The sequence below is a fragment of the Cherax quadricarinatus genome, chromosome 88 (assembly GCF_038502225.1).
Source record: "Cherax quadricarinatus isolate ZL_2023a chromosome 88, ASM3850222v1, whole genome shotgun sequence".
NCBI classification, from domain to species: domain Eukaryota; kingdom Metazoa; phylum Arthropoda; class Malacostraca; order Decapoda; family Parastacidae; genus Cherax; species Cherax quadricarinatus.
This window is the reverse complement of record NC_091379.1, coordinates 13,691,150-13,718,673: the sequence shown is the minus strand read 5'-3', so window position 1 is coordinate 13,718,673 and position 27,524 is coordinate 13,691,150. Positions and strand designations below refer to the sequence as shown.

The 27,524-nt window shown below is 47.3% G+C and overlaps 1 long non-coding RNA gene across 1 annotated transcript in view; it reads left to right on the top strand.

The window, feature by feature from the left end:
* Nucleotides 1–27,524, top strand: part of LOC138855277 (uncharacterized) — a 68,535-nt gene that overhangs the window by 13,675 nt on the left and 27,336 nt on the right. The window contains exon 2 of the long non-coding RNA XR_011394483.1: nucleotides 22,764–22,969. This is a non-coding gene — a long non-coding RNA (uncharacterized lncRNA). The remainder of the gene's footprint in view (nucleotides 1–22,763; nucleotides 22,970–27,524) is intronic.

Sequence of the window (27,524 nt, the reverse complement as noted above, 5' to 3'; positions counted from 1 at the left end):
TGACAGTTAATTAGCAGGCCGATTTGGGTACAACAGTCTTGTGTGCTGTAGATCCACAGGAAAGATTGCAAGGCATGAAGAGGTTAATAGCATTTTCAAAAGGAGCCTCACAACAGCCAGATGCCCAGCAGTAAGGGAGCTACCCCAGTTATGCAGATCTGATGATAACCAAAAGCATCCATATGGTATTACCCTTCAAGTCTGGACAGGCGACAAGCAGGTGGTATGGGACTACACATGTGCATCCACATTGGCTGATACCTATCTCTAGTACACCAGGGAGGAAGGAGGGTCGGCTGCCAGTTTCAAGAAGTTCAAAAAATTCTAGAAAATATGGTGAATTTGCCCATCATTATATGTTTGTTCTCGCAGGCTCGGACACCCTTGGCCCATGAGGAAAGAGAACGTCTAAGTTCTTTAAGAAACTAAGCAAAAGACTAATCAGGGTAACTAGGGATCCCAGTGCACGTAGTTTTCTATTCCAGCGACTCAACGCTGCAGTTCAGAGAGGTAATGCCTGATGAATCTTGGGCATGCGCTGCAGCTCTGAGGAGCTGGATGAGATTTTTGCCCTGTAATATGTGATAAACATGTAGCAATTTGTACTTGAAAAGTATACCTCAGACATCATGTATATGTCATCTTTATACCAGGAATGTTTCTCATAAATCTTTTCTAACCTTGTTATATCTTGGAGATTGGTCATCCTGTGATATTTAACTATTGAAAGAAAATATGATCATCACTTAATATTATAGCGCGAAAGTCCCCGTTTATAGCTAAAACAGAGACTTTCGGTGTTATATTATTATCTGTTAATATATAAAAAATACCATGGTATTATCACTATTATTATTATTATTATTTTTAGGTAGGATTTCTTATGTATATAGAGCATATAAGTCTCGGAACCATCAGGTAAATTGTTCAATTGTTTATGTCCAGCTGACTGACGTTTGGATCAGGTGATCCAACCTGACTACGGGTCAACAGACTGGCAGGTAGTCAGTCCGCTCCCTGTTCTAGCCTTGACAACTGATCGTATATTGGTTCTCTCTTAGGGTGTACAGTTTGAATGGGTTTGAGAATTAGTCTCTAGAGATGACTCAGTTTGTTCCTCATTGCTCTGAAGATTGTTTTGATATTTATATTCTTGGTCAGTTCAGTAATCTATAAAGATACGTTTTCTCAGACAAACTCTTGCTTTCTACCTCCTTTACGGCCGGATTCAAAGGTCTTGTTGAATCTTGTACATTTTGTAGTTTGAGTTTATACAGTCTTGTTAAGACAAAGAGGTAAATGTTAGTGAAGACTTAATTACAGGAAGAAAAATTAATCTTCCTTATTAATGTGATATTTCCATGATTTTGAACTAAATATGTATATTATTGTAAATTTATTGTACATAAAGTATTAAGATATAATATTAGGTACAGACAAAAGATAAAGTATTGTATCTAAAATATCTTTAACTAACTCTGATCCAAAATCTTGTTGCCTATGAAGAAAATAGTAACAGACCACATTCTGAAGTTCTTTATAAAATTTCTTATTCGCAACAAACCTATTAATATAAAAATGAATAGATGGGGTTGTAGGGTCCCACAATTTACACTAGAGGTAGACCCATATACAGTGGTCCCTCGTTTTTCGTAATTAATCCGTTCCTGGAGCTGTTACTATAAACGAAATTTACGATTTACGAATCAATTTTCCCCATAAGAAATAATGTAAATACAATTAATCCGTTCCTGACACCCAGAAGTATTAAAACAAAAAAAAATTTTAACATGAAATATACATGTAGTACATAAGCAATACAATGGGAAATGATGAATGAAACATTAACAGCATAACACTTACCTTTATTAGAGATTCTTCTTAGTGTATGGGAGACTGGAGGAGGAGAGAGAGTGGATTGTTTATAGTTTGGAAGGGGAATCCCCTTCCAGCAACACCTCAGGTACCATTTGCTTTTCTGGGGTTGCTTCTCTTCTCTGTTTCTTAATGCCACTAGGACCACCTTGAGAGTCACTGGAGTCCTGTCTCACAAAATAACTGTGGAGAGAGCTCTGTTTCTGGCGTCTCTTTAACACTTCCCTAAAATGGCCCAAGACTTTGTCACTGTACATGTTGCCAACCTGGCTTACAACAACCTTGCTAGGGTGATGTTTCCCCATAAAGCTTTCCATCTTACCCCACATAGTAAAAATCTCTTTAATTTCTGAAGAAGGCACCTTCTTCCATCTCTCTTCCTCCTCCTCTGCAGTAAGATTCTGAGCTGTAATGTGTTGCTCTTCCTGCTGAAGCTCTTGCAGCTCCTCAGTGGTGAGCTCTTCATTGTGGTCTTCCACCAATTCTTCCACATCCTCCAAACTCACATCCAACCCCATGGAACTCCCCAGTGCCACAATTGATTTTACAACAGACATAGGCTCATTAGCGTCAGTCCCAAATTCTTCAAAATCCCTCTTGTCGACACAATCTGGCCACAATTTTCTCCAGGCAGAGTTCGAAGTCCTGGTAGTCACTGCCTCCCAAGCCATACCTATAAGGGTTATGCAGTGGAGGATGCTGAAGTGTTCTCTCCAAAATTCCCTTAGGGTCAAGTGAGTGTCTGTGGTCACAGTCAAGCACCTGTGAAACATTGCTTTTGTGTAGAGTTTTTTAAAGTTTGCAATAACCTGTTGGTCCATGGGTTGGAGGAGAGGAGTGGTATTCAGGGGCAAGAACTTTACTGTGATGAACCCAAACTCCTCGAAAATTAGGTCATCCAAGTTTGGAGGATGAGCAGGTGCATTGTCCATTACTAGCAGGCACTTGAGATCCACTTTCTTTTCCAGGAGATACTCCTTCACACTAGGGCCAAACACTTCATTGAACCACTCGACGAAAATTTCCCTCAGGACCCATGCCTTACCATTAGATTTCCAAAACACACACAATTTACTCTTCATAACATTGTTTTTCCTGAACACACTGGGATTTTCAGAATGGTACACTAGTAATGGCTTCACTTTGAAATCCCCACTAGCATTAGCACAGAACATTAGTGTCAGCCTGTCTTTCATAGGCTTGTGTCCTGGCATTGCCTTTACCTCTTGTGTAATGAAGGTCCTCTTTGGCATTTTCTTCCAAAAGAGGCCTGTTTCGTCACAATTGAACACTTGTTCAGGTTTCAGTCCTTCAGCCTCTATGTACTCCTGGAATTCATGCACATATTTTTCAGCCGCCTTGTGGTCCGAACTGGCAGCCTTACCACGCCTTACCACACTGTATGCCAGTACGGTTCTTAAATCTCTCAAACCAGCCTTTGCTGGCCTTAAATTCACTCACTTCACCACTATTTGCAGGCAATTTCTTTACCAAATCTTCATGCAACTGCCTAGCCTTTTCACAAATAAACGAAGTCATAAGAGTATCTCCTGCTAATTGTTTCTCATTTATCCACACCAATAATAACTTCTCAACTTCTTCCAGTACTGGTGATCTAATTTTTGTCAGCATAGTTACTCCCTTTGCAACAACAGCATCCTTTATTTCATTTTTCTTGGCCACTATGGAACATAAGGTTGTGTAGGGTTTCTTATACATCCTGGACAGTTCAGCCACACTTGTACCACTTTCATATTGTTCAATGATGGTTTTCTTAAATTCAATCATATTTCTCACCTTCTTTACCACAGGCTTGGCACTAGGAGCTTTCTTTGGAGCCATGGTAGCTTATTTAGTACTTGCAAGCACTAAAATAAATGGAATATTATGAAATATTTCGCTGGAGCACATGAGGGGACCTTCGCTCACTGGTAAATAATGCCAGACTGGCTGCCGCCCTGGCTCACGCCGTGGGTATGCGTCCAGGACGAACTACGACTCGTGAGTCAACCTATGAAAAGCGAGTCCATGTTTATACGAAAATACCTCTATGATTAGCGAATTTTACAATTGCCGGGAACTACGAAAAGCGGGGGACCACTGTATATATATAATCTTTTAACGTGCAAGAGAAAATTTTATTGCTACCAACGCAGCAGTATGAAACATTCGTCTGGAAGCTGTCAGTTTACTCCAGTCACACCAACTGGGCTTTTGGGGTCTCAAGGCAGTGAAGCCGCAGCTCATGCGGCAAGGGCCTATATCAGGGACCTACCAGAGGACAAGGCCGTAGTCAAACTTGATTTTAGAAATGCTTTCAATATGGTGAAGAGATATGTGGTCTTGCCGGCCGATCAGAATAGGTTCCCTAGTCTTTTTCCCTTCATTTCAGCTGGCTTCAGCAAACACTGAATTCTTTTGTTTGGCGAATATGAAATTCTCTCATCAAAGGGTGTTCAGGAGGGTGATCCACTCGCTCTACTTCTCTTCCTTCTGCGTGGCAGTAAGAGAACTAACTTCTAGCTTATGCAGCGAGCTCAACATCTGGTACCTGGATGACAGCACTCTGGAAGGTGCTGAAGAGTCTCTGTTAGAGGACCTACAACTGGTGGAACTCATCCTCAATCCCTCAAAGTGTGAAATCATCACAACGAACCAGGAAATAATCAATGCTATGCAAACAATCCTCCTGGAAGTCTCTACTACCTCTCCATGAAAAGTACCTTCTCTGGAGCACCACTGGTCACCAGGCCATCGACACAGTCCTCAAGGACAAATTGAATGACCTGAAGAGAATGGAGGAGAGAATACGCGATCATGATGCCCTGTATCTCCTCACAAGGTGTCTTACTATGCCAAGATTCACTTCCTGAGGTGTGCACCCTCTTTTGACAACCCAACACTCGACAAATATGATGCACTCCTGAGATCATCCTTTAAGAAGGCACTGAATCTGTCACTAGAAGATCAGCAATAGGATCAGGCAACCCTCCCAGTCGTCGTGTTTGGCTTCCAGTAGGTTAGTCAAGAAGATTGTCCCTGAACGCTTGAGAGATGCAGTAGGAGCACAAGACCCCGGGTTCGCTGAAGCAGCCATGCACTTGGACACCCTTGCAGACTCCTCCAGCAGACCAGCTACTCCCAAAGAGCACAAACAGTCCCACTGGGACAAACCCATCATGGAAAAAATCGCCAACACAATGCTCACCAACGCTTCAGGAAAGGACAAAGCTCATCTCCTAGCAGTGAAGGCACCACACTCAGATTTCCTTTTAGCTGTTCCCAAATCCTCCCTGGGCACTTGACTTGACCCACAGGCCATTCGGATTGGTGTTGCTCTTCGCCTAGTCGCCCCGATCCTCACCGAACATAGGTGTACTTGCGGCAGGGTGACGGCCGATCAGGGCTTCATGGTCTCGTGTGTCATGGTTAGTTTTGATGTTATTTCCTTGTTTACGAAAGTTCCTGTTGATGATTTATTGAGTTTCTTATCTGAAGAACTTGTTAATTATGATTTACCATTGCCAGTTCCTACTATCATTAAACTTATTAAACTTTGTATTGTTGATGCAAAATTTGAATTTAATGATAAGTTGTACACTCAGAAGTTTGGTATGACAATGGGAAATCTTTTCACCTGTTCTTAGTAACCTATACATGGAATTTTTTGAAACAAGGTTGCTTAACACAATCCTCCCTAATAGAGCAAAATGGTTCAGATACGTTGATGATATTTTGTGCCTTATGCCCAAGAATGTAGATATAAACCATTTCCTTGGTAAATTAAATAGCTTAGCCCATTCTATAAACTTTACTGTTGAGTTTTAGGAAAATAACTCGTTGCCTTTTTTTAGATGTTTTAATTATTAAGAATAATAATGACTTCAATTTTAAAATTTACAGAAAACCTGCAAATAACTCTTTCTTTGTACACTATTATTCTTCACATCAAGATGGAGTTAAGCTGTCTGTTTTCTCACAACAGGTAACTGACAAGCACACCTTTCATCCACACCACTTCCCCACAGCTTCAAGCCCACACTAGTAAGTTTATTCAGGTATACACAAATAGTTACATAGCTTATCATACATAGCAGTATATGTGTAGAGATCCTGGGATAACCCAAAAAAGTCAAAGTGACTTATTTCCATTGGGGTCCTTTTGTTACCTTATCAGTAATATTACATTAATATAAAAATCAAATGTGGCAGATAAGAAATTATATAAAAATAACACATAAAACAAATTATATAATACATAAATATTGAATAAAAGATGATAAAGATAGAATAAGTAGACCACAAGAATTATGACAAATAAAAAAAAATATGAAGAATTTTAAATTATAATTGATTTCACTCTGAAAATTAATTATCAGTCTGTTGGAATACAATGAAAAATAGAAGACAATGAACATATATCAGAAATTAATAATCATTTCTACGGAATGTATTTATTGTGTAGACAGCCTATGCTGTCTGCCAGCTTAGTTCATATTTCGTGGCACTAAGGTGCTGCCCTCTCTAGACCTACCCAAGTCAGTGTGACGCTGGTCCCACTCGCTCACTCACTCAGCGGCCTAGAAGCAGTCAACAAGTCTACTAGCTCTCTCCCTCGTGGGCATGGCCCTCCCGGGCCATGGACATAACACACTGCCTGTGTACCCACCACGATTTTGCAAATAAAGTAAAGAAGCCTCCGAAGACGTATAACTCACCCGCTACCAGAATCTCCAAATAATTTTGTTTCACAATTGGCCTAATAACAGCTGTTGCTAGTGACTTGTCCCTCCTTGGTGGGACACCCAGACAGTTATTGCAAATAGCAGTAGGTTTGCCAGGATGCGTTGTTTGCAGGGGTATCACTGACTTTCTTCCAAAGGTCAGTGAATTTGCTAGCAGCTTGAGGGCCAGCTGCTGTGAGGATGTGTGAGCGTCCTGGTGGATCTTAATTTGATTGCAGATTTTAGGTCCTCTTTAGAGGTGAAGTCACGGTAGCAGTCAGCTGTGTCTGCTGGGAGAGGCTATTGGTTGCTCCCACTTCGAACTTTCTGGAAGTTTAGACATCCACTGTGTGCACTGATGTCGAGATTTGAGGGATTGAGTGCACACTCCCTGTGGCACACCCGACAGTTGCCTCGTGGTCGAATTCTACGGCATTGGCTCTGTAGTGGAAGTTCCTGGTAACCCGGCACATCTTGTAGCATTGCTGACATAGTGGGCATGGGAAGGTGCCAGGATGGTGGCCTAGTGGGGCTTGAGGGGCTGGGAGGGGAAAAGTTGGGGTGTCGCTGGAATATTGATTGGTGAGGAGGAGTATGACATGGCCTTGGATGCACTGGAAGAAAATCAGAATGCAGATGTAATATACACAGACTTTGCAAAAGCATTTGACAAATGCGATCATGGCATAATAGCCCATAAAATACGTGCTAAAGGAATAACTGGGAAAGTGGGGAGATGGATCTTCAACTTCCTAACAAATCGAACACAAAGAGTAGTGGTCAACAGAGTTAAATCGGAGGCTGCCATAGTGAAGAGCTCTGTTCCACAAGGCACAGTACTCGCCCCCATCTTATTCCTTATCCTCATATCAGACATAAACAGAGATATACACCACAGCACCGTATCATCCTTTGCGGATGATACTAGGATCTGCATGAGGCTGTCATCTGCTGAGGATGCGGTTAACCTCCAAGAAGATATAAACAAAGTTTTCCAGTGGGCAACGGTAAACAATATGATGTTCAATGAGGACAAATTCCAACTACTCCGTTATGGAAAACTGGAGGAGATAACAACTAGAACAGAGTATACTACTGACTCCGGCCATACAATAGAGCGGAAAAATAATGTAAGGGACCTGGGAGTAGTAATGTCTGAGGATCTCACTTTCAAGGATCACAACAGTACCACGATCGCACGTGCAAAGAAAATGATAGGATGGATAATGAGAACTTTCAAAACGAGAGATGCCAAGCCCATGATGATCCTTTTCAAATCACTTGTTCTCTCTAGGCTGGAATACTGCTGTACATTAACATCTCCATACAAAGCAGGTAAAATCGCAGATCTAGAGAGTGTACAGAGATCCTTTACTGCACGTATAAGTTCTGTCAAGCACCTTAACTACTGGGAACGCTTGGAAGCACTTGACTTGTACTCGTTGGAACGCAGGAGGGAGAGATATATCATAATCTACACTTGGAAAATCTTGGAAGGAATGGTCCCAAATCTGTGCACAGAAATCACTCCCTACGAAAGTAAAAGACTGGGCAGGTGATGCAAAATGCCGCCAATAAAAAGTAGGGGCGCCATTGGTACACTAAGAGAAAACACCATAAGTGTCCGGGGCCCAAAACTGTTCAACAGCCTCCCATCAAGCATTAGGGGAATTGCCAATAAACCCCTGGCTGCCTTCAAGAGAGAGCTGGACAGATACCTAAAGTCAGTGCCGGATCAGCCGGGCTGTGGCTCGTACGTCGGACTGCGTGCGGCCAGCAGTAACAGCCTAGTTGATCAGGCCCTGATCCATCGGGAGGCCTGGTCATGGACCGGGCCGCGGGGGCGTTGATCCCCGGAATAACCTCCAGGTAACCTCCAGGTAATCTAGGTAGAGGCGCAGGTAGTCTGGTGGGGGAAGCCCGGGGTGGGGGGTTATGGGAGGTGCGGAAGAGACATTGAATACTACACACGGGACAAGCCCGGCGACAAGGGTGAGGAGCAGTCACTGTATACAACACTGTTGTTCACACTTCCTTGCTTACAATAAACATAACATTTATTTGTTTCCGGTGCACGTTATGAAAGATATGGGTATGTGACTGCTTAAAACCAGAGTGTTCCCACATCTTCACCTACACACCCTTGCCACTCCCTCACAGCTTCCAGACCTCATTGCCCCACTCTCAGTGTCCAATGCCCACACCTTACGTGTTTTCACGGCCCACACACCCTAACATGCCATCTACACTCCTAGTCATGTAGCCATTAGCCACCCTAATTACTACCCACACCAACTGCTCACTCACCCACTCACTCACCTATCGTCCACACTACCACCCACACCTACACACACCTACACACACACACCTACACATACACACACCTACACACACACACACCTACACACACACACACCTACACACACACACCTACACACACACACCTACACACACACACACACACACACCTTGTGGAAATTTATTTGGTCCAAATAGTTCTACAGCTCAGATCCAGCATGGCCGTTGGGTCGGCTGAGCCGGGCGGCCCTTAAACCCTCCCAAACAAAGCATTCTCTGGTTGGCGGTTGTTGGTAAGCTTATTTAATTTATAGATTTACTCTTCAGGGAAGGAGTAGGTAGTTCTACTGATAGTATATTAATATTAGGTTTACTAAGGCAAATGTAGATAATGATAAAGTAGACCTAAGACCTTAACATAGGTAGTAATAGGCCGAAAATGTAGGCAAACACTAGGATAAGTTTACTAGGGAGAACTGGCAGCCCTAGTTTGAACGAAGAGACGAGGGTCTGGAAGGGAGACCAGCTCGTTCTTCTTACGACAGACACCAACTGGACAAGACGTGCCGTGATCAGCAGACGGCGCCCCCATGTGTCTTCACATCTGAGACCTGGGGAAATCTGGTAGAGGCACCTCGATGTACCGTAGATGACCTCCTCCATCAGCCCATACAGTAAGACAAGATCTTCACTTTTTCCCGTAGGTTCTGGCCAGTGTCTTGGGAGATCGTGGGTGAGTTTTAACTGTGGGCCCGGTGTGCAACAGAGAGAGCATGCCCAGTAAGTGTCTCAGAGCCGTCTGAAGCTAGTGTCTGAGTCTGCATAGTTATACTAGGGGATACATACCCTCTTGGATATAGGAATTTCTGAGGTGCAGGCAGGACACTAATTACGATTGAATATTGCAGGAATTAATGCTCCCGGTTGCACGTGGTTTCTGAGGGGGAGTCAAAAGGGGCTATGGCTAGCTTAGGGAAGTGAAGATCAGGATATAAGGTGCAACACCAAGTAAGTTAGTCCTTTATACGTGCATGCAGGCGAGGTTTCTTGCAATATCAATCATTTGTGAAAATCTGTCCTATAAGCCACTTGTGAGGCTGAGGTACCCACCTCAGAGCTCGGTGTCAACAGAGTTTGCCAGGGTAGGCGACTCACTTGGAGGAAGTCCACACAAATTTTCACACACCTACACACACACACACACACACACACACTTACACACAAAACAGGCCTAGTGTCTAATCGACATGTGCCTAGGACAAAATGGTAACTAACTAACTGGGTTACCAACACTACCAGCCATTCTGGGCGAGCAACACTGCCACCTATGTGATCACCATCACATCACCTCGTTGCTTACAGCCTCCATCACTACACACCTCCAAAACCCAACATCAGAGGCATGTACGTATGCAAACAAAAAATGAATTATAAAGGGTTTGCTATTATCCGCGGTTTTTGGTATCTACGGAAGACCTTGGAACTTGTCCCCCGCGGATAATATCACAACAAAAGTGAAAAACAATCAATGTAAAAAAAAAAAAAATTCTAAGTGATTTCGGGATTTCTCACGTTATCAACGACCTAAAGAAATAACAGACCAGTAGAAGGCTTATAAGGTTGAGATATCACCTCACATATGACATTACACTCGTCCCAGTATGATGTGGGAGGGAGCATCAAGGACCTGTGATCCCAGTATGATGTGGGTGGGAGTGTCAAGGACTGTGATCCCAGTATGACGTTGGTGGGAGTGTCAAGGACCAGTGATCCCAGTATGATGTGGGTGGGAGTGTCAAGGACCTGTCGTCCCAGTATGATGTGGGTTGGAGTGTCAAGGACCTGTGATCCCAGTATGATGTGGGTGGGAGTGTCAAGGACCTGTCGTCCCAGTATGATGTGGGTGGGAGTGTCAAGGACCTTTCGTCCCAGTATGATGTAGGTGGGAGCGTCAAGGACCTGTGATCCCAGTATGATGTGGGTGGGAGTGTCAAGGACCTGTCGTCCCAGTATGATGTGGGTGGGAGTGTCAAGGACCTGTGATCCCAGTATGATGTGGGTGGGAGTGTCAAGGACCTGTCGTCCCAGTATGATGTGGGTGGGAGTGTCAAGGACCTGTGATCCCAGTATGATGTGGGTGGGAGTGTCAAAGACCTGTGATCCCAGAATGATGTGGGTGGGAGTATCAAGGACCTGTGATCCCAGTATGATGTGGGTGGGAGTGTCAAGGACCTGTGATCCCAGAATGATGTGGGTGGGAGTATCAAGGACCTGTGATCCCAGTATGATGTGGGTGGGAGTATTAAGGACCTGTGATCCCAGTATGATGTGGGTGGGCGTGTCAAGGACCTGTGATCCCAGTATGATGTGGGTGGGAGTGTCAAGGACCTATCGTCCCAGTATGATGTGGGTGGGAGTGTCAAGGACCTGTCGTCCCAGTATGATGTGGGTGGGAGTGTCAAGGACCTGTGATCCCAGTATGATGTGGGTGGGAGTGTCAAGGACCTGTCGTCCCAGTATGATGTGGGTGGGAGTGTCAAGGACCTGTCGTCCCAGTATAATGTGGGTGGGAGTGTCAAGGACCCGTCGTCGCAGTATGTTGTGGGTCCTTACCTGTCGTCTCGGTATGATGTGGATGGGAGTGTCAAGGACCTGTCGTCCCAGTATGATGTGGGTGGGAATGCCAAGGACCTGTCGTCCCAGTATGATATGGTGGAAGTGTCAAGGACCTGTCGTCCCAGTATGATGTGGGTGGGAGTGTCAAGGATCTGTCGTCCCAGTATGATGTGGGTGGGAGTGTCAAGGACTTGTCGCCCCAGTATGATGTGAGAGGGAGTGTCAAAGGATTTGTCGTCCCAGTATGATGTTGGCGGGAGTGTCAAGGACCTGTCATCCCAGTATGATGTGGGTGGGAGTGTCAAGGATCTGTCGTCCCAGTATGATGTGGGCGGGAGTGTCAAGGGCCTGTGATCCCAGTATGATGTGGGTGGGAGTGTCAATGACCTGTCGTCCTAGTATGATGTGGGTGGGAGTATCAAGGACCTGTCGTCCCTGTATGATGTGATTGGGAGTGTCAAGGACCTGTCGTCCCAGTATGATGTGGGTGGGAATGTCAAGGACCTGTCGCCCCAGTATTATGTGGGTGGGAGTGTCAAGGACCTGTCGTCCCAGTATGATGTGGGTTGGAGTGTCAACGACCTGTTGTCCCAGTATGATGTGGGTGGGAGTGTCAAGGACCTGTTGTCCCAGTATGATGTGGGTGGGAGCATCAAAGGCCTGTCGTCCAAGTGTGATGTGGATTGGAGAGTCAAGCACCTGTCGTCCCAGTATGATGTGGGTGGGAGTGTCAAGAACCTGTGATCCCAGTATGATGAGGGTGGGAGTGTCAAGGACCTGTCGTCCCAGTATGATGTGGGTGGGAGTGTCAAAGACCTGTCATCCCAGTATGATGTGGGAGGGAGTGTCAAGGACCTGTGATCCCAGTATGATGTGGGTTGGAGTGTCAAGGACCTGTCCACCCAGTATGATGTGGGTGGGAGTGTCAAGGACCTGTCGTCCCAGTATGATGTGGGTGGGAGTGTCAAGGACCTGTCGTCCCAGAGTGATGTGGGTGGGAGTGTCAAGGGCCTGTCGTCCCAGTATGATGTGGGTTGTAGTGTCAAGGACTTGTAGTCCCAGTATGATGTTGGTGGGAGTGTCAAGAACCTGTCTTCCCAGTATAATGTGGGTGGGAGTGTCAAAGACCTGTCGTCCCAGTATGATGTGGGTGGGAGTGTCAAGGACCTGTCGTCCCAGTATGATGTGGGTGGGAGTGTCAAGGACCTGTCGTCCCAGTATGATGTGGGTGGGAGTGTCAAGGACCTGTCGTCCCAGTATGATGTGAGTGGGAGTGTTAAGAACCTGTCGTCTCAGTATGATGTGGGTGGGAGTGTCAAGGACCTGTCGTCCAAGAAAGATGTGGGTGGGAGTGTCAAGGACCTGTCGTCCCAGTATGATGTGGGTTGGAGTGTCAATGACCTGTCGTCCCAGTATGATGTGGGTGGGAGGGTCATGGACCTGTCGTTCCAGTATGATGTGAGTGGGAGTGTCATGGACTTGTCATCCCAGTATGATGTGGGTGGGAGTGTCAAGGACCTGTCGTCCCAGTATGATGTGGGTAGGAGTGTCAACGACCTGTCGTACCAGTATTATGTGTGTGAGAGTGTCAAGGACCTGTCGTCCCAGTATGATGTGGGTGGAAGTGTCAAGGACCTGTCGTCCCAGTATGATGTTGGTGGGAGTGTCAAGGACCTGTCGTCCCAGTATGATGTGGGTGGGAGTGTCAAGGACCTGTCGTCCCAGTATGATGTGGGTGGGAGTGTCAAGGACCTGTCGTCCCAGTATGATGTGGGTGGGAGTGTCAAGGACCTGTCGTCCCAGTATGATGTTGGTGGGAGTGTCAAGGACCTGTTGTCCCAGTATAATGTGGGTGGGAATGTCAAGGACCTGTCGTCCCAGTATGATGTGGGTGGGAGTGTCAACGACCTGTTGTCCCAGTATGATGTGGGTGGGAGTGTCAAGGACCTGTTGTCCCAGTATGATGTGGGTGGGAGTGTCAAGCACCTGTGATCCCAGTATGATGTGGGTGGGAGTGTCAAGGACCTGTCGTCCCAGTGTGATGTGGGTTGGAGTGTCAAAGACCTGTCGTCCCAGTATGATGTGGGTGGGAGCATCAAAGGCCTGTCGTCCAAGTGTGATGTGGATTGGAGAGCCAAGCACCTGTCGTCCCAGTATGATGTGGGTGGGAGTGTCAAGAACCTGTGATCCCAGTATGATGTGGGTGGGAGTGTCAAAGACCTGTCGTCCCAGTATGATGTGGGTGGGAGTGTCAAGGACCTGTGATCCCAGTATGATGTGGGTTGGAGTGTCAAGGACCTGTGGTCCCAGTATGATGTGGGTGGGAGTGTCAAGGACCTGTCGTCCCAGTGTGATGTGGGTTGGAGTGTCAAAGACCTGTCGTCCCAGTATGATGTGGGTGGGAGCATCAAAGGCCTGTCGTCCAAGTGTGATGTGGATTGGAGAGCCAAGCACCTGTCGTCCCAGTATGATGTGGGTGGGAGTGTCAAGAACCTGTGATCCCAGTATGATGTGGGTGGGAGTGTCAAAGACCTGTCGTCCCAGTATGATGTGGGTGGGAGTGTCAAGGACCTGTGATCCCAGTATGATGTGGGTTGGAGTGTTAAGGACCTGTGGTCCCAGTATGATGTGGGTGGGAGTGTCAAGGACCTGTCGTCCCAGTATGATGTGGATGGGAGTGTCAAGGACCTGTCGTCCCAGTATGATGTGGGTGGGAGTGTCAAGGACCTGTCGTCCCAGTATGATGTGGGTGGGAGTGTCAAGGACTTGTCGTCCCAGTATGATGTGGGTGGGAGTGTCAAGGACCTGTCGTCCCAGTATGATGTGGGTGGGAGTGTCAAGGACCTATCGTCCCAGTATGATGTGGGTGGAAGTGTCAAGGACCTGTCGTCCCAGTATGATGTGGGTGGGAGTGTCAAGGATCTGTCGTCCCAGTATGATGTGGGTGGGAGTGTCAAGGACCTGTCGTCCCAGTATGATGTGGGTGGGAGTGTCAAGGACGTGTCGTCCCAGTATGATGTGGGTGGGAGTGTCAAGGACCTGTCGTCCCAGTATTATGTGGGTGGGAGTGTCAAGGGCCTGTCGTCCCAGTATGATGTGGGTGGGAGTGTCAAGGACCTGTCGTCCCAGTATGATGTGGGTGGAAGTGTCAAGGACCTGTCGTCCCAGTTTGATGTGGGTGGGAGTGTCAAGGACCTGTCGTCCCAGTATGATGTGGGTGGGAGTGTCATGGACCTGTCGTCCCAGTGTGATGTGGGTTGGAGTGTCAAAGACCTGTCGTCCCAGTATGATGTGGGTTGGAGCATCAAAGGCCTGTCGTCCAAGTGTGATGTGGATTGGAGAGCCAAGCACCTGTCGTCCCAGTATGATGTGGGTGGGAGTGTCAAGAACCTGTGATCCCAGTATGATGTGGGTGGGAGTGTCAAAGACCTGTCGTCCCAGTATGATGTGGGTGGGAGTGTCAAGGAACTGTGATCCCAGTATGATGTGGGTTGGAGTGTCAAGGACCTGTGGTCCCAGTATGATGTGGGTGGGAGTGTCAAGGACCTGTCGTCCCAGTATGATGTGGATGGGAGTGTCAAGGACCTGTCGTCCCAGTATGATGTGGGTGGGAGTGTCAAGGACCTGTCGTCCCAGTATGATGTGGGGGGGAGTGTCAAGGACTTGTCGTCCCAGTATGATGTGGGTGGGAGTGTCAAGGACCTGTCGTCCCAGTATGATGTGGGTGGGAGTGTCAAGGACCTATCGTCCCAGTATGATGTGGGTGGAAGTGTCAAGGACCTGTCGTCCCAGTATGATGTGGGTGGGAGTGTCAAGGACCTGTCGTCCCAGTATGATGTGGGTGGGAGTGTCAAGGACCTGTCGTCCCAGTATGATGTGGGTGGGAGTGTCAAGGACGTGTCGTCCCAGTATGATGTGGGTGGGAGTGTCAAGGACCTGTCGTCCCAGTATTATGTGGGTGGGAGTGTCAAGGGCCTGTCGTCCCAGTATGATGTGGGTGGGAGTGTCAAGGACCTGTCGTCCCAGTATGATGTGGGTGGAAGTGTCAAGGACCTGTCGTCCCAGTTTGATGTGGGTGGGAGTGTCAAGGACCTGTCGTCCCAGTATGATGTGGGTGGGAGTGTCATGGACCTGTCGTCCCAGTATGATGTGGGTGGGAGTGTCAAGGACCTGTCGTCCCAGTATGATGTGGGTGGGAGTGTCAAGGACCTGTCGTCCCAGTATGATGTGGGTGGGAGTGTCAATGGCCTGTCGTCCCAGTATGATGTGGGTGGGAGTGTGAAGGACCTGTCGTCCCAGTATGATGTGGGTGGGAGTGTCAAGGACCTGTCGTCCCAGTATGATGTGGGTGGGAGTGTCAAGGACCTGTCGTCCCAGTATGATGTGGGTGGGAGTGTCAAGGACCTGTCGTCCCAGTATGATGTGGGTGGGAGTGTCAAGGACCTGTCGTCCCAGTATGATGTGGGTGGGAGTGTCAAGGACCTGTCGTCCCAGTATGATGTGGGTGGGAGTGTCAAGGACCTGTCGTCCCAGTATGATGTGGGTGGGAGTGTCAAGGACCTGTCGTCCCAGTATGACGTGGGTGGAAGTGTCAAGGAACTGTCGTCCCAGTATGATGTGGGGGGAAGTGTCAACGATCTGTCGTCCCAGTATGATGTGGGTGGAAGTGTCAAGGACCTGTCGTCCCAGTATGATGTGGGTGGGAGTGTCAAGGACCTGTCGTCCCAGTATGATGTGGGTGGAAGTGTCAAGGACCTGTCGTCCCAGTATGATGTGGGTGGAAGTGTCAAGGACCTGTCGTCCCAGTATGATGTGGGTGGGATGTGGGTGGGAGTGTCAAGGACCTGTGATCCCAGTATGATGTGGGTGGGAGTGTCAAGGACCTGTCGTCCCAGTATGATGTGGGTGGGAGTGTCAAGGACCTGTGATCCCAGTATGATGTGGGTGGGAGTGTCAAGGACCTGTCGTCCCAGTATGATGTGGGTGGGAGTGTCAAGGGCCTGTCGTCCCAGTATGATGTGGGTGGGAGTGTCAAGGACCTGTCGTCCCAGTATGATGTGGGTGGGAGTGTCAAGGACCTGTCGTCCCAGTATGATGTGCGTGGGAGTGTCAAGGACCTGTCGTCCCAGTATGATGTGGGTGGGAGTGTCAAGGACCTGTCGTCCCAGTATGATGTGGGTGGGAGTGTCAAGGACCTGTCGTCCCAGTATGATGTGGGTGGGAGCGTCAAGGACCTGTCGTCCCAGTATGATGTGGGTGGGAGTGTCAAGGACCTGTCGTCCCAGTATGATGTGGGTGGGAGTGTCAAGGACCTGTCGTCCCAGTATGATGTGGGTGGGAGTGTCAAGGACCTGTCGTCCCAGTATGATGTGGGTGGAAGTGTCAAGGACCTGTCGTCCCAGTATGATGTGGGTGGGAGTGTCAAGGACCTGTCGTCCCAGTATGATGTGGGTGGAAGTGTCAAGGACCTGTCGTCCCAATAAGATGTGGGTGGGAGTGTCAAGGACCTGTGATCCCAGTATGATGTGGGTGGGAGTGTCAAGGACCTGTCGTCTCAGTATGATGTGGGTGGGAGTGTCAAGGACCTGTCGTCCCAGTATGATGTGGGTGGGAGTGTCAAGGACCTGTCGTCCCAGTATGATGTGGGTAGGAGTGTCAAGGACCTGTCGTCCCAGTATGATGTGGGTGGAAGTGTCAAGGACCTGTCGTCCCAGTATGATGTGGGTGGAAGTGTCAAGGACCTGTCGACCCAGTATTATGTGGGTGGGAGTGTCAAGGACCTGTCGTCCCAGTATGATGTGGGTGGGAGTGTCAAGGACCTGTCGTCCCAGTATGATGTGGGTGGGAGTGTCAAGGACCTGTCGTCCCAGTATGATGTGGGTGGGAGTGTCAAGGACCTGTCGTCCCAGTATGATGTGGGTGGGAGTGTCAAGGACCTGTCGTCCCAGTATGATGTGGGTGGGAGTGTCAAGGACCTGTCGCCCCAGTATGATGTGGGTGGGAGTGACAAGGACCTGTCGTCCCAGTATGATGTGGGTGGGAGTGTCAAGGACCTGTCGTCCCAGTATGATGTGGGTGGAAGTGTCAAGGATCTGTCGTCCCAGTATGATGTGGGTGGAAGTGTCAAGGACCTGTCGTCCCAGTATGATGTGGGTGGGAGTGTCAAGGATCTGTCGTCCCAGTATGATGTGGGTGGAAGTGTCAAGGACCTGTCGTCCCAGTATGATGTGGGTGGGAGTGTCAAGGACCTGTCGTCCCAGTATGATGTGGGTGGGAGTGTCAAGGATCTGTCGTCCCAGTATGATGTGGGTGGGAGTGTCAAGGACCTGTCGTCCCAGTATGATGTGGGTGGAAGTGTCAAGGACCTGTCGTCCCAGTATGATGTGGGTGGAAGTGTCAAGGACCTGTCGTCCCAGTATGATGTGGGTGGGAGTGTCAAGGACCTGTCGTCCCAGTATTATGTGGGTGGGAGTGTCAAGGGCCTGTCGTCCCAGTATGATGTGGGTGGGAGTGTCAAGGACCTGTCGTCCCAGTATGATGTGGGTGGAAGTGTCAAGGACCTGTCGTCCCAGTTTGATGTGGGTGGGAGTGTCAAGGACCTGTCGTCCCAGTATGATGTGGGTGGGAGTGTCATGGACCTGTCGTCCCAGTATGATGTGGGTGGGAGTGTCAAGGACCTGTCGTCCCAGTATGATGTGGGTGGGAGTGTCAAGGACCTGTCGTCCCAGTATGATGTGGGTGGGAGTGTCAATGGCCTGTCGTCCCAGTATGATGTGGGTGGGAGTGTGAAGGACCTGTCGTCCCAGTATGATGTGGGTGGGAGTGTCAAGGACCTGTCGTCCCAGTATGATGTGGGTGGGAGTGTCAAGGACCTGTCGTCCCAGTATGATGTGGGTGGGAGTGTCAAGGACCTGTCGTCCCAGTATGATGTGGGTGGGAGTGTCAAGGACCTGTCGTCCCAGTATGATGTGGGTGGGAGTGTCAAGGACCTGTCGTCCCAGTATGATGTGGGTGGGAGTGTCAAGGACCTGTCGTCCCAGTATGATGTGGGTGGGAGTGTCAAGGACCTGTCGTCCCAGTATGACGTGGGTGGAAGTGTCAAGGAACTGTCGTCCCAGTATGATGTGGGGGGAAGTGTCAACGATCTGTCGTCCCAGTATGATGTGGGTGGAAGTGTCAAGGACCTGTCGTCCCAGTATGATGTGGGTGGGAGTGTCAAGGACCTGTCGTCCCAGTATGATGTGGGTGGAAGTGTCAAGGACCTGTCGTCCCAGTATGATGTGGGTGGAAGTGTCAAGGACCTGTCGTCCCAGTATGATGTGGGTGGGAGTGTCAAGGACCTGTGATCCCAGTATGATGTGGGTGGGAGTGTCAAGGACCTGTCGTCCCAGTATGATGTGGGTGGGAGTGTCAAGGACCTGTGATCCCAGTATGATGTGGGTGGGAGTGTCAAGGACCTGTCGTCCCAGTATGATGTGGGTGGGAGTGTCAAGGGCCTGTCGTCCCAGTATGATGTGGGTGGGAGTGTCAAGGACCTGTCGTCCCAGTATGATGTGGGTGGGAGTGTCAAGGACCTGTCGTCCCAGTATGATGTGCGTGGGAGTGTCAAGGACCTGTCGTCCCAGTATGATGTGGGTGGGAGTGTCAAGGACCTGTCGTCCCAGTATGATGTGGGTGGGAGTGTCAAGGACCTGTCGTCCCAGTATGATGTGGGTGGGAGCGTCAAGGACCTGTCGTCCCAGTATGATGTGGGTGGGAGTGTCAAGGACCTGTCGTCCCAGTATGATGTGGGTGGGAGTGTCAAGGACCTGTCGTCCCAGTATGATGTGGGTGGGAGTGTCAAGGACCTGTCGTCCCAGTATGATGTGGGTGGAAGTGTCAAGGACCTGTCGTCCCAGTATGATGTGGGTGGGAGTGTCAAGGACCTGTCGTCCCAGTATGATGTGGGTGGAAGTGTCAAGGACCTGTCGTCCCAATAAGATGTGGGTGGGAGTGTCAAGGACCTGTGATCCCAGTATGATGTGGGTGGGAGTGTCAAGGACCTGTCGTCTCAGTATGATGTGGGTGGGAGTGTCAAGGACCTGTCGTCCCAGTATGATGTGGGTGGGAGTGTCAAGGACCTGTCGTCCCAGTATGATGTGGGTAGGAGTGTCAAGGACCTGTCGTCCCAGTATGATGTGGGTGGAAGTGTCAAGGACCTGTCGTCCCAGTATGATGTGGGTGGAAGTGTCAAGGACCTGTCGACCCAGTATTATGTGGGTGGGAGTGTCAAGGACCTGTCGTCCCAGTATGATGTGGGTGGGAGTGTCAAGGACCTGTCGTCCCAGTATGATGTGGGTGGGAGTGTCAAGGACCTGTCGTCCCAGTATGATGTGGGTGGGAGTGTCAAGGACCTGTCGTCCCAGTATGATGTGGGTGGGAGTGTCAAGGACCTGTCGTCCCAGTATGATGTGGGTGGGAGTGTCAAGGACCTGTCGCCCCAGTATGATGTGGGTGGGAGTGACAAGGACCTGTCGTCCCAGTATGATGTGGGTGGGAGTGTCAAGGACCTGTCGTCCCAGTATGATGTGGGTGGAAGTGTCAAGGATCTGTCGTCCCAGTATGATGTGGGTGGAAGTGTCAAGGACCTGTCGTCCCAGTATGATGTGGGTGGGAGTGTCAAGGATCTGTCGTCCCAGTATGATGTGGGTGGAAGTGTCAAGGACCTGTCGTCCCAGTATGATGTGGGTGGGAGTGTCAAGGACCTGTCGTCCCAGTATGATGTGGGTGGGAGTGTCAAGGATCTGTCGTCCCAGTATGATGTGGGTGGGAGTGTCAAGGACCTGTCGTCCCAGTATGATGTGGGTGGAAGTGTCAAGGACCTGTCGTCCCAGTATGATGTGGGTGGAAGTGTCAAGGACCTGTCGTCCCAGTATGATGTGGGTGGGAGTGTCGAGGATCTGTCGTCCCAGTATGATGTGGGTGGAAGTGTCAAGGACCTGTCGTCCCAGTATGATGTGGGTGGGAGTGTCAAGGACCTGTCGTCCCAGTATGATGTGGGTGGGAGTGTCAAGGACCTGTCGTCCCAGTATGATGTGGGTGGGAGTGTCAAGGATCTGTCGTCCCAGTATGATGTGGGTGGAAGTGTCAAGGACCTGTCGTCCCAGTATGATGTGGGTGGGAGTGTCAAGGACCTGTCGTCCCAGTATGATGTGGGTGGGAGTGTCAAGGACCTGTCGTCCCAGTATGATGTGGGTGGAAGTGTCAAGGACCTGTCGTCCCAGTATGATGTGGGTGGGAGTGTCAAGGACCTGTCGTCCCAGTATGATGTGGGTGGGATTGTCAACGACCTGTCGTCCCAGTATGATGTGGGTGGGAGTGTCAAGGACCTGTCGTCCCAGTATGATGTGGGTGGAAGTGTCAAGGACCTGTCGTCCCAGTATGATGTGGGTGGAAGTGTCAAGGACCTGTCTTCCCAGTATGATGTGGGTGGAAGTGTCAAGGACCTGTCGTCCCAGTATGATGTGGGTGGGAGTGTCAAGGACCTGTCGTCCCAGTATGATGTGGGTGGAAGTGTCAAGGACCTGTCGTCCCAGTATGATGTGGGTGGGAGTGTCAAGGACCTGTCGTCCCAGTATGATGTGGGTGGAAGTGTCAAGGACCTGTCGTCCCAGTATGATGTGGGTGGGAGTGTCAAGGACCTGTCGTCCCAGTATGATGTGGGTGGGAGTGTCAAGGACCTGTCGTCCCAGTATGATGTGGGTGGGAGTGTCAAGGACCTGTCGTCCCAGTATGATGTGGGTGGGAGTGTCAAGGACCTGTCGTCCCAGTATGATGTGGGTGGGAGTGTCAAGGACCTGTCGTCCCAGTATGATGTGGGTGGGAGTGTCAAGGACCTGTCGTCCCAGTATGATGTGGGTGGGAGTGTCAAGGACCTGTCGTCCCAGTATGATGTGGGTGGGAGTGTCAAGGACCTGTCGTCCCAGTATGATGTGGGTGGGAGTGTCAAGGACCTGTCGTCCCAGTATGATGTGGGTGGAAGTGTCAAGGACCTGTCGTCCCAGTATGATGTGGGTGGGATTGTCAAGGACCTGTCGTCCCAGTATGATGTGGGTGGGAGTGTCAAGGACCTGTCGTCCCAGTATGATGTGGGTGGGAGTGTCAAGGACCTGTCGTCCCAGTATGATGTGGGTGGGAGTGTCAAGGACCTGTCGTCCCAGTATGATGTGGGTGGGAGTGTCAAGGACCTGTCGTCCCAGTATGATGTGGGTGGGAGTGTCAAGGACCTGTCATGCACAGCCTAAATTCTTCCCAAATTTTATAAATTGCAAATGAATCTAATTAATGTAACTATGAACTAATATTTTTTTTTAAATCTATACTAATTTTTATGAAGCTTTCTTCAATTATATTTCTGTCAAGCGTAGACCTGCTTGATACAGCTTTGTCAGCTTTTCGAAAATCATCTGGGGGGTTGAAATCTCTCACATGAATAAACATGACATTAGACTCTTGTCATGTTGTGATGTCATATTTTAATGCCTATTTATATTTGTTTTACTAGTTTTTTCAGATATATTTTTGTTATTATATGTATGTCATTTTATTGTCTATACTCTATTAATAATTATATAATAATAAGATCTTTATTTACTATAAGTACATGTACACATGTACAAGGTGTACAGTCCTAGTTGACATCAGTAACATACTGCTATATAGAAAGGCGCTTGTTATGTACAGCAAAAGAAGCAGGGCATTTTATTCAGTTGTGCCCCAGGATGCGTCCCACACCAGTCCACTAACACTCAGGTACCCATTTTACTGATGGGTGAACATAAACAACCGGTGTAAAGAAACACGCCAAATGTTTCTACCCTGGCTGGGAATCGAAACCAGACGCTCGCCGTGTGAAGCGAGAGCTGTAGCCATCAGGCCACGGGACACCGTGTATCAGTTTTACTTATTTTGTCTTGGAAAAAGAGAGATGTTTGGCCCATGAGTTGGGCTTCACAGGTCACCAACACCTCTGGAACGTTGTCTGTCAAGTATCACGTTTTGTTGTATATTTGTGTGTCTTCCACCGTCTGTATTTTATTCCATTTTCTTCCACTTATTTGTCTTATTTGATTTTGTATATTTTTCTTATATGTACTTTCATTTTGGCTTTTCTTTATTTCCAGTGTAGGTTATTTTCTCTTCAATGGAATGAGTTGTTGTTTTTATTGGTGATAGTCTATCTCTTGACATTCAGTTTTTTGTTTCGTGCAGTGTTGAGGGAAGGTACAATGTCTGCGGTGCAGAAGTCGCAGCTGACAACCTGCGGAGATCCATCACACTCTGCACAGGGGCTAGATGAATCCCTTTTAAAAAGAGAGTCAGCTGAGGAAGATGTCAGTAGTGACAGACACAGCCTCGTTCTCAGGGACAGCGAGGTGTTTACATCTGGTCGTTCAAAACCTACTGTCCTGCATCAGGTCAGTGGTTTTTCACTGTGACTGTTGGTTTTATCCACAGTGCTCTTTACTAATTTAATCAGTGCAGAATTATTTCCTCTACATAGATCAGTCAGTTTACCAACACAATGCTTACTGGAAAGGTTTCTGATGTTGGTTGAAAAGTAAGGTGTGTCTGATGAGGAAAGACGAAAAGGTTTCTTTATTTGATAACATCTGAGTTCTTCCCCAGACACACTGGAATGCCTACCACAGCAGGGTTGTCCTTCCATGGATCCTGCAGACTCTTGATCACGATATTCTTTCAAAAGACATTTAGCTGTCATCGAACAAAGATGTGACCAGCAATTTGTGTCCTACACAGTCGGCATTTTTCCCACTCGTTAAATTTTTTGCCAGATCGTGTGCTGAAGTGTGGTAAACAACACCTATGGTTAAGTGAGTACCGTTAAAAGAACTTTAGGCTTTGTCAATAATTTACGTGCTTTACTAATTTTATATAGGCAGTAAAGGATATCCAGACATTCTTTGACTCTGCTATGACGTCTCTCTTAAAAAAGGCCTACATGTGTGCAGCAATATTCCAGTCTAGAGAGTTCATGTGAATTATAGAAAATCATCATTGGCTTCGAATCTTATGTTTTGAAAGTTTTAGTTATCCAGCCTAGCAGCTTCCTTGTATCATTGATAACACATCTGTGATCCTTGAATACAGGCTTTTCTCATATTATCACTTCTATGTCCCTCACATTTCTATTATGCTCCATTGAGTGGTTGTAAGTTTGTTTTATATTTTATTCCATATGTTAGTTCTTCAGCTTTACCATAGTGAAGTAATAGGAATTTGTCCTCATTACCATCATTTTGGTTTCTGTGACCCAGTGTAATACCTGGTTAATATCAGCTTGAAGGATGGTTATCTTCAGTGAAGCCAGTGGAAGACCTGGTTAATATCAGCTGGGAGGATGGTTGTGTCTTCAGTGACCCCAGTGGAAGACCAGGTTAATAATATCAGCTTGGAGGTTGGCTGTGTCTTCAGTGACCCCAGTGGAAGACCTGGTTAATAATATCAGCTTGGAGGTTGGCTGTGTCTTCAGTGACCCCAGTGGAAGACCTGGTTAATAATATCAGCTTGGAGGTTGGCTGTGTCTTCAGTGACCCCAGTGGAAGATCTGGCTCATAATATCAGCTTGGAGGTTGGTTGTGTCTTCAGTGACCCCAGTGGAAGACCTGGTTAATAATATCAGCTTGGAGGTTGGCTGTGTCTTTAGTGACCCCAGTGGAAGATCTGGCTAATAATATCAGCTTGGAGGTTGGTTGTGTCTTCAGTGACCCCAGTGGAAGATCTGGCTAATAATATCAGCTTGGAGGTTGGTTGTGTCTTCAGTGACCCCAGTGGAAGACCTGGTTAATAATATCAGCTTGGAGGTTGGATGTGTCTTCAGTGACCCCAGTGGAAGACCTGGTTAATACAGCTTGGAGGTTGTTTGTGTCTTCAGTGACCCCAGTGGAAGACCTGGTTAATAATATCAGCTTGGAGGTTGGATGTGTCTTCAGTGACCCCAGTGGAAGACCTGGTTAATATCAGCTGGGAGGTTGTTTGTGTCTTCAGTGGATGCCACTCTCGTATAAATTCTAGTATTGTTTGTAAATGGTGATATTGTTCTTTAACTTAAGTCTCTGTTGTATATGAGAGAATTGCAGCGAGTTCTGTGCACTGTGAATCAGTTTTGAACTTTGGCAGTCTCTGATTTTACTTCTTTGCGTTCGATTTGTTAAAAAATAAAACGAGGAGTTTCCCACTATTAGTTATTTATTTGCAAGTTTTTTGTGTTCTATTACACCATAATCTTACTTGTCGAAAGTTTTTTGTTAAGTCTCTGTATACTAAATCTGCATTTCATTTATACTTCCATTTCATCTAAGAACATGTTTTAATGGTCCAGCAATTGCGAAGGAAAAGTGCAACCTGCTGTAAACCCTTGTTGCTCTGGGTTGTGCAATTGTTGTGAATATCTTGTGTTTAACAATCTTCTACACTTGCTCTCAGCCATCTTTGTAGAATGGACTACATCTGTTATTTTGTTGAATGTGAGAAGTCTACTGTGTCTAGACTCAATCTTCATAGGATATTTATGGGTAATCTGGTAAGTCTTCTGAAGTGGAGGTATTATTAAAGGTTGCCTGCAGATCCAGAAGTAGAGGCTGATGGTGCATAATTCCTGCCATAGTTTCTACTACTAGCTAGCTGTGTTCTGCTATCTTTGATCAAGTTATCCTGGTGCTGTGCACCAAGTGAGACAGGAGACAGTTTCCGTAAAATTTGACATCGCTGGTTGCCATAAAATTTGACATCGCTGGTTGCCGTAAAATTTAACATCGCTGGTTGCCGTAAAATTTGACATCGCTGGTTGCCGTAAAATTTGACATCGCTGGTTGCCGTAAAATTTGACATCGCTGGTTGCCGTAAAATTTGACATCGCTGGTTGCATGGACTGGGGACGTTGGAACAGTGAATATTTTAATTAGTTTCAAAACTCCAGATCGCCGCATTAGCCACTGGACCAGCTAGCTAGACTCTCTGACCGCGGGTTCAAGTCCCGCCCGTGGTATGGTTTGTTTGCAATCGTGTCATTACGATTTCGTGAGTCATGTTGACGGCAGTGAGGGGACTTGAGCTAGAGTTCGTCACGGCCACGCTAGCTGGAGATTCGTCTGTAAAAACTTGCATTTGTGGTCACAGTGGTGCCTGTGCTAACCTTCCTATGGTGTAGAAATATACCTAGTTGGATGAATCTTATTGTGGCTAGCTGGTCTAGTGGCTAACGCGACGGTCTGGAGTTTTGAGACTCTCTGACCGCGGGTTCAAGTTCCGCCCGTGGTATGGTGTGTTTGCAATCGTGTCATTACGATTTCGTGAGTCATTTTAATTAGTTGACTGAATATATTTTTCATTTTGGTTTTACTTTGCTCTCCGATTTAACAAAATGATATCTGGTGTGTTAAAATGTGTACACATTTAAAAGAACCTGTAGCCAATCTCATAGGTTCGTGGCTCAGGAAACAGACATTAGTAAGGTGATGGCTATGTCCTTGAATTGTGATGTTGTAGGCAGCCTGATGCCGAGCTCAGTATATTTGTAGTGGCTTATTGTAGTTCATGGGAATTTTGATAATTTTGATTGTAGTTGACCAAATGTCAGTCATTTCTGGTGTCTCTGACCCCTCCCTTTATCTTGACCATGAACTATCCTTGAGCGCCAACAAGGATTCTAGGATCGTTCGCACATCAATAAACATATTTCCTTGACACCATCTGCTACAAGACCTGGACACTATACCTAATACCTTCCTACAGAAGGAATTTAGAAAACTATATACACAGCCCAGGGCAACACGGGTTTAGAGCAGGTCGCTCCTACCTGTCCCAGCTACTGGAGCACTATGACGAGGTCCAGGATGCTATGGAGGAAAAAATGCAGATGTAGTATACACAGACTTTGCAAAAGTCTTCTGCAGTTGCGACCGTAGTGTAATAGCACAAAAAAAATGCATGATAAAGGAATAACAGGAAAAATTGGTAGATGGATCTATAACTTCCTAACAAACAGGACACAAAGAGTAATAGTAAACAGAGTAAAGTCTGAGACAGATACAGTGAAAAGCTCTGTTCCACAAGGCACAGTACTCGCTCCCATTCTATTCCTCTTCCTCATATCTGACAGAGACAGAGATGTAAGCCATAGCACCGTGTCTTCCTTTGCAGATGACAACCGAATTGCCATGACAGTGACTTCCATCAAAGACACAGCAAGACTCCAAGCGGACGTCAACCAAATCTTCAAATAATCTTCTGAAGAGAAATTTCAACTAAGATAAGAAAAACTTTAGGAAATTAAAACTGTATCACGTTATATGAAGAGAATTTTCTGTAGAACACAAGCTAAGTATCTGTACAAGAATGAGGGTACTTAGCAATGTTGCTGCCTCAGCCTTTCTGCAGTTGCACCCAGAAGAATCCTCCGATGTGAAACAGCTGTTCTACAGCCCTGGAGCTGATGAAGATTAAGTGAGTATGAGAATAATTGCTCCAAAGGAGCGTTATATCAGTATATCATTCAGTAACTGAATGATAACTCAACTTACGGTTTTGGGCTCGATGGCCCACAGATGACGACGTGTTTTGGCAGTCTACTTAGGTTATGCTTTAGCTATCCACTGCGCAGCTAACTGCACTAAATACATGCCTAACCAGACTTACCTGGGTATATGAATCGGACCCTTAAGCGTCAGCAGTGACTAGAGATGTTGCACCAAATAATACTGAAACTATTGCTAATTTCTTTACAAGTGAAATAGCGTTTATTGAACATAATATTTAATCGTTCAATAGTTTGTGGTGACAGCTTATCCTGTACAATACCACTGATTATCTTGTACAATACCACTGATAAACCTATCGCATTGCTTTAGGCCATATTAGCACCTAGAGATCTGAGACTATTGTCTAATGTGATTCTAAATGACTGTAAGTTTGAAAAATAGTGACAAATCCTGGCTTTGTCAGCAACTGCTG